The sequence below is a fragment of the Cervus canadensis genome, chromosome 28 (assembly GCF_019320065.1).
Source record: "Cervus canadensis isolate Bull #8, Minnesota chromosome 28, ASM1932006v1, whole genome shotgun sequence".
Taxonomy (NCBI): Eukaryota; Metazoa; Chordata; class Mammalia; order Artiodactyla; family Cervidae; genus Cervus; species Cervus canadensis.
Genome location: NC_057413.1, coordinates 24738951 through 24749617, shown reverse-complemented (window position 1 = coordinate 24749617; position 10667 = coordinate 24738951). Strand labels below are relative to the sequence as shown.

Genomic DNA, 10667 nt, shown 5'->3' with positions numbered 1-10667 from the left:
TATTCCATTGTGTATATGTACCACCACTTCTTTATCCATTCATCTGTCAGGGGACATCTAGGTTGCTTCCATGTTCTAGCCATTGTAAATAGTGCTGCAGTGAACGTTGGGGTGCTTGTGTCTTGTTCAGTTTTGGTTTCCTCAGGATATATGCCTAGGAGTGGGATTGCTGGGCCATATATGGTGGTTTTATTCCTAGTTTTTTAAGGAATCTCCATACCGTCTTCCATAGTGGCTGTATCAATTTACATTCCCACCAACAGTGCAAGAGCATTCCCTTTTCTCCACACCCTCTCCAGCATTTATTGTTTGTAGACTTTTTGATGATGGCCATTCTGACTGGTGTGAGATGATATCTCATTGTAGTTTTGATTTGTATTTCTCTAATAACGAGCAGTGTTGAGCATCTTTTCATGTGTTTGTTAACCATCTGTATGTCTTTGTAGAAATGTCTGTTTAGGTCTTTTTCCCACTTTTTGATTGGGTTGTTTGTTTTTCTGGCATTGAGTTGTATGAGCTGCTTGTATATGTTGGAAATTAATCCTTTGTCAGTTGTTTCATTTGCTATTATTTTCTCCCATTCTGAGGGTTGTCTTCACCTTGCTTATAGCTTCCTTTGCTATACAGAAGCTTTTAAGTTTAATCAGGTCCCACTTGTTTACTTTTGTTTTATTTTCATTACTCTAGGAGGTGGTTCCTAGAGGATCTTGCTTTGATTTATGTCATTGAGTGTTCTGCCTATGTTTTCCTCTAAGAGTTTTATAGTTTCTGGTCTTATATTTAGGTCTTTACTCCATTTTGAGTTTATCTCTGTGTATGTTGTTAGGAAGTGTTCTAATTTCATTCTTTTCCATGAAGCTATCCTGTTTTCCCAGCACCATTTACTGAAGAGACTGTCTTTGCCCCATTGTATATTCTTGCCTCCTTTGTCAAAAATAAGGTACCCATAGGTGCATGGGTTTATTTCTGGGCTTTCTATCTTGTTCCACTGGTCTGTATTTCTGTTTTAGAAAAATATGGACCCCTTCACGAATTTGCATGTCATCTTTGCACAAGGGCCATGCTAATCTCCTCTGTATTGTTCCAGTTTTAGTATATGTGGTGCTAAAGTGAGCACCTACTGTGAGATTTCTTTAGAAATGAATTTGCATTTGCATTCAGCAGGCACACTATGGTGCTGAATTCTGTGTCCTAATTAACAGGTGTGTTTATCTATGTCTGTTTTAAGTGGTCCCTTTTAAAAAGTGGTCTTTAAAAGAAGCAGTTCTAATGGCCACTCTTCTGTATAGAACTATTTGGTTGTGGCCAGGGGTGGGGGGTATTGATTGTCCTTAAGATAGAAATCCAAACTCCCTGGCCTGTAAGGCTTTTCCTGGCCTGCTGTGCCCACATCCCCATCTTATCTGCAGCCATTTTGTCCTCACTGTCCATTTATTCATCAGTATTCTTACACTGCTTCCACACATCTCTGCTCACCTCCCACCTTTTTTTGCCTGGTCTGTCTGTAGTTGCTAAGTCATGTCCGACTCTTGCAACCCCATGGATTGTAGCCCACCAAGCTCCTCTGTCCATGGGATTTCCCAGACAAGAGTACTGGTGTGGATCGCCGTTTCCTTCTCAGGGGATCCAGCATCTTCTACATTGGCAGGAGGATTCTTTACCACTGAGCCACCAGGGAAGCCCCTCTTTTTTTGCCTAGTTAATGTCTATTTCTCTCCCCAGTTTCAACTGTTGTGTTATTTCCAAGGAGACTCTTCACTGACCGCACCCCCAACCCAGCTGAGTAAAATTACTCTTCTAGTTATTTGTGCCACAATAATCCTACACTTCCCTTTGCCATGAACCTCAGACTTGGAATTGCTTGTCTCCAAAAGATCATAGGTGGTTCAACTGGTAAGCAATCTGCCTGCAATGCAGGAGATCTTGGTTTGATCCCGGGGTTGGGAAGATCCCCTGGAGAAGGGAACTTCTCTACCAACTTCAGTATTCTGGCCTGGAGAATTCCATGGACTCTGTAGTCCATGGTGTCTCAAAGAGTTGGACACTACTGAATAACTTTGACTCACACACACCTGAAAAAGGTCATAAGCTCCCTGAAGCAGTGTTTGTCATCTCCTTATAAGATGTGAAAGAAAGGTAAATGCAGTACATTGATTCATCCATCTCACAGATACAGTGTTTGGTGCCTGTTAGACACTGGACACTGCTTTTAGCTGTGGGGGCATAGCAGTGCATCCTTGCCCTTGTGGAGTCTGTTATGGGCGGGGGAGAAGAAACAGATCCATGGTAGGTTAGGCGATAAGTACCATAAAGAAAATTTTCTAAAGGAAATCAGTCCTGAATATTCATTGGAAGGACTGATGCCGAAGTTCCAATACTTTGGCCATCTGATGCCAAAGAACTGACTCTTTGGTAAAGACCCAGATGCTGGAAAAGATTGAAGGCAGGAGGAGGAGGGGACAATAGAGGATGAGATGGTTGGATGGCATCACTGACTCAATGGACATGAGTTTGAGCAAGCTCCAGGAGTTGGTGATGGACAGGGAGGCCTGGTGTGCTGCAGTCCATGGGGTCGCAGAGCCAGACATGACTGACTGACTGAACTGAACTGAAGCATAAAGAAAATTAAAGCCAGGTAGAGGGAGAGAGAGTGTTAGCAGGAGAGACACGGGGCATTGTAGAGATAGCGTGGTTGAGGAAGGCCTTTCTGTAAAGGACCTAGAGCAGAGCCTGAATGAAAAGAGAACGTGGAAAGACCTGGGAGAAAAGGTGACTTAAGCAGAGGGCACCACGCATGTGAAGACTGAGGCAGGTGCAGGGAGCTTGTTGGAGCAGGAGGAAGGCCATAGTGGTCAGAGGAGGGGAGTCACGTGGACGGAGAATGGCAGTGAGAGGGCAGAAGGACAGAGGAGGGAGAGCATGTTGATTTTGGAGCTTGGTAAGGGTTCGGGCTTATTCTAAGTGTGATGGGACTCTCAGAGGCTTTTAAACCCAGATCTAGTAAAAAGTCCAGTAGTCACCAAACTGTCTTGTGTGACATAAACCAGCCCTGGACATCCTCAGAAGGTCCTTCCGAAGACCTCTGCAAGTTCTCCAGCTCGTGACTGTAACTACAAGTTCCTGTCCTTTTCCCAAGTCATTTTGTTAAGAACTATGTTTATATTCATATACTCTTTTCTACAAGCTAACTCCATCTTATACTCATTCTAATATTTTTTTCTAAATGCATGGGTTTTTAAAAAATTTTTTTTAAAGAATTTTTAGAAATTCCTTTCTGATAGTTCCAACGTATCCAGTCCTGGTGGTAATGAGATATGAGTAGGAAGACGTGGGCTTAGTGTGCCCCCACAGAGCAAGATTCAGATCAGTGTCTCACCAGAGTTACAAATTACATCTTTAGGTTTCCTGGACAAGTTAAGCATGTTCATTAAATCTATAAATACTAACGGTCTCTCTGTTCTTCTATAGTTAGGGCTAATATTTGAGGTAGGAAAAACATTTTTCTTTTTTAAGATAATATCAAAAAGAATAGTAAAAGAATTCCCATACAGCCTTTACCCAGATTCTTCAAACAGCAACATTTTATCATATTTATCATTCTGTCAGTATATATATATGCTTTTTCCTAAATCATTTGAGAAAAAAACAACAAATATGAAGCTCCCTTATGTCTAGATATTTCCGTATGTATTTCCTAAAAACACTGACATTCTCTTACATAACCACAGCTCACTTGTGAAAATCAGAAAATTAGCGTTGAAACAACACTTTTTCTGATCTGTGGACCCTGGTCAGATTTCACCACTCAGCACAGTAGAGCCCTTTACCTCATAAAAAATCTTGGATCGTGTATTGCGTGTATTAACAGTTATTGTGTCTCCTTAGGTTCCTTTAATCTAGGCCAGTTTTTCAGACTTTGTCTTTCAAAGACAAAGGGCCTTGATGGTCACAAAGAATGTAGGTCAGTTGTTTGGCTCTTGATTACTCTTCATTACTAGATTCTGATTGCGACACATTTTTGTCAGTGTTCTTCACATTGAATCCCATCAGGAGACCCTTGATGTCAGTTTGTCTCATTACTGGTGATAGTAACTGATCATTTGGTTAAGGTGGTGTCTGCTAATTTTCTGTCTTATGAAGTTACTTTCTCTGTGGAATTAAGTATCTTCTGAGAACGCTGCCATTCATCAAATTTGCACCCTCTGGTTTTGTTTTGTTTTTTAATTGAAGTGTAGTTGATTTTGTTAACTTCTGCTGTACAGCACAGTGATTCAGTTATACATATAATACCTTTTAAATATTCTTTTCTGTTGTGGTTTGTAATAGGATATTGAATGTAGTTTTCTGTGCTATACAGTAGAGCCTTGTTATCCATTTTGCATATAATGGTTTACATCTGCTAACCCCAAACTCCCACTCCATCTCTCCCCCACGCCCCTTGGCAACCACAAGCCTGTTCTGTCTGTTTTGTAGACAGGTTCATTTGTGTCATATTTTAGATTCCACATATCAGTGACATCATATGTCTTTCTTTCTGACTGACTTAGTGTGCTGATCTCTGGGTCCATCTATGTTGCTGCAAGTGGCATTATTTCATTCTTTTTGTGGCTGAGTAATACTCCACTGTACGCAGGTACCACATCTGTATCCGTTCATCGATGCGGGACACTTCGGTTGTTTTCATGTCTCTCGCTATCATGAATAGTGCTGCAGTGAACACTGGGATGCATGTGTCTTTTTGAGTGATGGTTTTCTCGAATATATGCCATGGAGTGGGATTTCTGGATCATATGGCAGTTCTGTTTTTAGTTTTTTAAGGAACTGCCCTCCTGATTTCCATAGAGGCTGCACCAGCTTACACTCCTCCAGCAGTGTAGGAGGGTTCCCCTTTCTCCACATCCTTTCCAGCATTTGTTAACTGTACAGTTTTTAATGTGGCCATTCTGGCCAGTGCAGGATGGCACCTGATTGTAGTTTTGATGTGCATTTCTTTAATAATTTGCATCCTCTAGTTTTAGAATCTGCTGTTGCTCCAAAAATGCTTCATGCCTGAATCAGGTACTACAGGGATGACTATCACATGGTCATTGCTAATTCCATCATTCTTCCTACTTTTGTTCTTTGTCAGATAGAGCCTTCCTTCTCTCCCAATTATTTATTCACTTGTCTCAGTATGGACTCATGGGGTCTTGTTTAATCAGTGAGTTACAGTCTGTCACACTGCCCTCATTATTTATCTTGATGTTCATATTGTTCCTTTCATCCCATCTTCTAAGTACTTTTGGCGTGTCTCCATCAGTTTAAGGCTTTTTTAGCAGCCTTTGGCATACCAGGATGCTGTAGGTGTCTTATTTCTAAGGAGTAGATTGGCTAGACGGTGGAGATGAAGAGCTCAAAACATAGGTACTTAATACTATAGGGAATGCCCAAAGCTGGGGGGGTGGGGGACGCATTGAAAATCCAACTCTCAGACACATTCCCCTCCCTTAGTTTCCTAGAAGTCTCACACTCTGCTCTGTGTATATTTTAACGACACATGGAATTTTTAACTTGCTTACCTCTCAAGTTCATCATATTTTAGCAATCCCAGACTTCATTTATAGGGCATTACAGAACCAATGTACAGGAAAGAACAGTAATCTGGGTATGCTAAATTTTACTTAAACATAATTTTTATGTAATAAATTAGGGTCTTTTTTAGAATAACTGGAAATGTATTCATCCAGGCAGTCAACTGACATTCACATTTGTCTTCTTGATAAATGATGTCTAACATCTAACTTCATGTTAAAAGGAAGCAGATTTCTGCATCATATATGGCATGAATTTCCATCCGTGGTTACTGGTCATTTATGCAATGGCTATCTTGGAGGAAATTGGGCTCCCAGTCACTGGAGACCAAGCCATTGTTGATACTAAATAATGGCATTTCTATAGCTGAGGCTCCTAACATGTGGGAGATTAAATTCTGTGATTCTGTATATCCACACATGAACTTGAAAGCACTGCACTGCACAAAATACAGTTTTGAAAATGTCATGGGAATTCCCTGGCAGTCCAGTGGTTAGGACTCTGAGCTTCCACTGCCCGGGACCCAGTTCAAGATCTGGTGAGAGAAACTAAGATCCTACAAGCTACATTGCATGGCCACAAATAAAGAAAATGACAGTGAGGGAAAATGTTAACTATAACTTAGAGGTTTCCAAACTTTCTTGGTTCATGATGCTTTTAGTGTCATAGTTGTTTGGGGCTTCCCTGGTCGCTCAGTGGTAAAGAATCCACCTGCTAATGCAGGAGACGCTGGTTTGATCCGTGGGTTGGGAAGATCCCCTGGAGAAGGAAATGGCAACCCACGCCAGTACTCTTGCCTGGGAAATCCTATGGACAGAGGAGCCTGGCAGGCTACAGTCCATGGGGTTGCAAGACAGTTGGATGTGACTGAACAGCAGCAGTTGTTTCACAGCATCCCAGGCCAAAAGTTTATTATATTAGAGTTTCTGTCATGTTACCTGGAGTTTCTTTTATGAAAAACAGTTTAAGAGTAGCAGTTCTCACCGTGTGACACAGATGACACTTGTGTTTTCTTTGAAAATTTAAAATATTCTGAGGTGCTGTAAGGCCAGGACACCTCAGGTCACAGTTCAGCAAGGGTGGCCATAAGCAGAAATTTTAAGTTGCATGTCCTGTATATTAAAATATGTGTGAATGTAAACAAGGACTGGAAGGAAATACAGAGTAAAAGCAGTTATATTGGTTCACTGATGATCATAAAATACTCTCTTAAATCATGTTTTCCTTCCAGTTTATTTTTTGACTCTTGGTCTCTGAGTGCTGTTAGGGCACTTGTTCTTAGTTCCTATAGGAAGGAGCAGCACAAAGTTTGAAAGTTCCTTTTAAACTCAGGTAGGGACAAGTTCAGGAAATTTTATCACGAAGGAACCTAGCCTTTTGTGGTTGAAATTGACTGTGTGTTCTCTTCTAGGACCATAGAGTGTTCTGGCTGATCACAGGAATTATGTTTATGGGAAGCGGCCTCATCTGGAGGCGCTTGCTCTCATTCCTCGGACGACAGCTGGAAGCTCCCCTGCCTCCTCTGGTATGAAGGGTCAGACTCGGCACAGTACCACAGCGGGGCTGCAGTCCCCGGGCGGAAGTCCTGCGGCCTGGCCTAGGTTGTCACAGGCTTTGAGACCCTGAACAGGTTTTTTAATTTCTCTCAGCCTCACCCAGCTTTCCCACTTAAGTCAGTGCCTCCTGCTTCATGTAGTTAAAAGGAGAATTCGATGTTATGTGGAAAGCAGTGGCAGAGTAAGTAAGTTAGAAGTTTATTTTGGTGGAATGCTGTGACAGACATTGTACATTTAGACAGGTGTTAGTAATTCTGGTGCAAGTTTTGTCATAACCAAAACTGAAATGTAAAAAACATTTATCGTGTTAGGAAAAGACAGTTTATCTCTTTTTCATAGCCTTCCACTTGTAGTTTATATCCCTGGAGCAAGTACTCAAGACAGTGATACACGGCTGGCAGGCCTTCACTCCTTTAGTGGTTAATGTATCGTTTTTACTGGTGGTTTTTCTTTTAAACCGACACAACTAAAATTATGAATTTTTTCTGCTTTTATTTAGATGGCCTCCTTACCTAAGAAGACACTGCAGGCAGACAGAAGGCTGGAAGTGAAACACAGCTTCAGGCCGGATGGACTTGGATCAAGCAGGGGTGTCCTAACAAATCGTTAGGAATAACCCGATGGAAACTGAACTATTTTTTATGGTAGTCACAGGGAAATTCTAGTATCTTATTATTTTATGGAATCAGAGACTTGAAAGAAAATCACTGACACTTAAATTATAATGTCTGATGATAAAAATATTATGGCAGTCACAGTACTAGAACTTAATTGTATTTTTGTGCTTGCTTTGTAAAAGACCAAAATTCTATTTCCTACAAACTTAAAAGGCTGTTTTTATAGATGTAAGACATGAAGAGATTAACTTAATCCAGGATTAGATTGTGGTATTGATTTTATTTAATTTATACATGTTAACAAAACTGCAGCCGCATGCCAAATGAAGCCTGGAAACTTGACAAACCCATAGTTGTGAGATTAGTAACCACAGTTCTTACTGTAAGGAATCATGTTCTTGTGAATTTCCTGACTCTCAGGTGAAAAAGCTAGCATAATATATATTAACCATAAACTTTAAATCAGCCTTTGACATAACTGTATTTTCTTTTATTTGCACACACACATCCTCCCCCCGCTCTTCTTTTTTTTGGCTGCATGCAGCATCTCAGTTCCCTGACCAGGGCTTGAATCCATGCCCCCTGCAGTGGAAGTGTGCTATTTCAACCTCTTAACTGCCAAGGAAGTCCCTGCCCCTATTTTTATATAAGGAATACAAAAAGGAAATGAGACATTAATATCAGCTTTGTATAGCTTCCAGTTATTTAAAATTTTACTTCCTCAACCCATGAAACTATTTTTCTTTGTTTGACTGTAATTAAAGCCTTTGGAAATAGCTGGAAGTATTTCCATTCTGTTACTGTTTTATAGCTGTTTGAATCATTCCTTGGTTTTTAGGACAGACATGTCACACCAAAAAGGAAAACGTGTAGCAAGATTAACTAGGCTACACCCGAGAGGCTGGCTGATGGGCTTCCTAAAACAAGAGGGTAGATAAATTTTAAAATTGTATCTGCTACCTTTTTGTTTTCACAGAGTTGAGTTTAAAACATGGCTAATATTTCTATGTCTCAAGCACCTGTGCTACCTGATATCTTCTATGTTTTCTATATTTTCTGGAGGTTAAAAAGTTACACAGAACATTAGTTATATTCATCTCCAGAAGTAACATACATAGACAATTCTAGAGTCCAAAGCAGCTCTTGCACTACAAAATTAGTAAATAGGGTCCATTTACCAGGTGGGTAAAAATGAATTAAAATGCTCTTTCCAATAGCTGATCTGAAAAAAAAACAAATGAAGTTTCCCGTTTCCATGTGTGGTTATGAAAGGACATTGGAACAGCATGAAACACGCTGGGCTTGTCTTGGAGCATGCTGTATGGTGTGGCTGTGGAATGTAAATACCATCACAGATCTATTTGATTTCCAAGATAAAGTATCTTTAACAATATTTAGATTTCACAGGGCACTCTTCTTTGGTATACCTCAGAGCACTATGCTGTTTTTGATCTTCAGGTTATCACTGTAAAATAGGTAATATTAATAAATATTACTTAACTGTGACGAAAATTTGGAAGTCCAAGAGGCAAAATGTGATTTGGTTTAAGGTCAGGTACGGGATAGAATTTTGGTCTTTTTTTCTTTCTGATGTTAGTTTGAGGAGGGCTTAGCTAAAATAATTTTGAGTCAGTGTCTCATCAGTAAAAGGGGAAATAAATGCAACTACCTCATAAGTCTGATAAAGGGAAGGTACTAATGGTTTATAAAGTTCTTGAACATGGTTCAGTCAAGTTAATTTCTAGATGTCAGCTGCCTCTGCTTTGGTGATAGATAGCAGGATGCTTCTTACATTAAAGAGCTATCAAATAATAAAACAGCCTATGAAAAAAAAGTTCAGCAGTTTTAAATTTTGAATTTAAATAGATGGAGTATATAAATTATTTGTAAATAAGCTGAAAGAATACCAAATATTCAGTTATGAGTAAGCAGGCAGTCATATCCTCTTTAACATGTACAGGGAATGATATTCTTAACATGTTGTTATTGTAAGACCTCTAAGAAAGTGTAGCAAAAATAGGTGTCATTTTAAGATACTATTAATACTTGCTTTACTCTTGATAGACCGATAACCACTAAATAATCATATTAAAAAGCCATATATTTTGGTGAGTTATTCTAAGATTTGTACACAGCTTTATGTTTTGGAAAATTAATATTAAATATTAAACTCAAATATTAAACTCACTTTAAATTCAGGATTTATTGTCATTACTTTAGTAATGGTAAAAATTTATGTAGTTGGAGCATGGAATAGGGAATTCAGATACCTGAGTTTATTCCCAAACTCACTTCAAATCTCTTTAGGTGTGTGATACAAAGGCATAAATCAGTTCCAGTCTGGAAGCCTGTAAGACAGTCTTTGCATATACAGGTAATAGACAAAAATTGCAAATATGTAACCGTGTTCTGGTATCATAAAATAAAGGTAATTTTGAATTGTTGTATAAGTTCAGATTTGTGTTCCTGAGAGATTTAAACCCTATAAGGTATTTTTATTTTAAGTATGTCATAAATCAATTCAAAAGGATAAATTGATGCTTTTGAACTGTGGTGTTGGAGAACACTCTTGAGAGTCCCTTGGACTGCAAGGAGATCCAACCAGTCCATCCTAAAGAAATCAGTCCTGAATATTCATTGGAAGGACTGATGCTGAAGCTAAAACTACAATATTTTGGCCACCTGATGTGAAGAACTGACCATTGGAAAAGACCCTGATGCTGGGAAAGATTGAAGGCAGGAGGAGAAGGGGACGACAGAGGATGAGATGGTTGGATGGCATCACTGACTCAATGGATATGAGTTTGAGTAAACTCCAGGAGTTGGTGATGGACAGGGAGGCCTAGCATGCTGCAGTCCATGGGGTCACAGTGAGTCGGACACGACTGAGCGGCTGAAGTCAGAACCAGTGCTTAGAATTACA

The 10667-nt window shown here is 39.7% G+C and overlaps 1 long non-coding RNA gene and 1 other non-coding gene across 2 annotated transcripts; one reads left to right on the top strand and one right to left on the bottom strand.

Moving 5' to 3' along the window:
• Positions 1–1010: 1010 nt before the first annotated feature.
• On the bottom strand, positions 1011–1117 carry LOC122430252. Its single transcript, XR_006266324.1, has one exon. It is a non-coding gene; the product is annotated as a U6 spliceosomal RNA (small nuclear RNA).
• Positions 1118–4533: 3416 nt separating this feature from the next.
• LOC122429732 lies at positions 4534–10188 on the top strand. Its single transcript, XR_006266116.1, has 2 exons — positions 4534–7096; positions 7627–10188. It is a non-coding gene; the product is annotated as an uncharacterized LOC122429732 (long non-coding RNA).
• Positions 10189–10667: the final 479 nt, after the last annotated feature.